Here is a 765-nt window from a genome sequence, read left to right on the forward strand (position 1 = left end):
AGGCATTTGGCTGATCGAACACATCACCTCACCGTCAAGAACAGGTAAATGCTCAACTTCCTCACAAGAACAGAAAAGAGAGGTCTATGATCCTTCACAAGAGCCTTGTCCCACTCAGCTGGAGAGAGAGCTGGCCAAAGCTCCAAAGCAGACACATCAAAGGAGCATGGATGCCCCACCTACTTTAATACACCAAAAGATCCACACATATCAGACACACAAAACATAGATATAATTATATCTTACTAACTTGGCGACAACAGACAATAGCAGATCACAAATGCAACAGGAAAAGATGATGGCAAATGATCCAAATAAGTATACAGAAAACCTTCTGGAGGAAGAAATGGCAAAATGTATAAGAAATTACTTGACTACACGCGGTGGTTCTTGAAGGAGAACTAGTGGCTTGGTGAGCTGTGGTTTGGGCTTTCTCTTCCTGGGAAGAGTTTCAGGGCACTAGGAGTCAGCAGCAAGTCAAGGAGGATGAGTTTGTGGAGTTCCTTCTTCCACTATCTCTCCTCCCCTGCTTACCCATCCCCCAGCCCCTTTGTTTTTCCATTCATTGCCTACCCTAGTGAGTTAGTTAATTGTGCCAGCCTGGCCGATAATCACATGTGGTGCTGGTTGAAAGGCGGAGGGATAAATGGGTGGTGAAGCCTCACCTTTCGAGTTCTCGGGTCTCTTGTTTTGTGATGGTTGTATCGGGTGCAGCTGCCTTAGCAGTTCCCTGCTTCAGCTTGCAAGAGTGACTTCCTCCAAGAC

This window comes from Echinops telfairi, unplaced genomic scaffold (genome assembly GCF_000313985.2).
Source record: "Echinops telfairi isolate 266 unplaced genomic scaffold, ASM31398v2 ScPeMD7_11;HRSCAF=52, whole genome shotgun sequence".
Taxonomy (NCBI): Eukaryota; Metazoa; Chordata; class Mammalia; order Afrosoricida; family Tenrecidae; genus Echinops; species Echinops telfairi.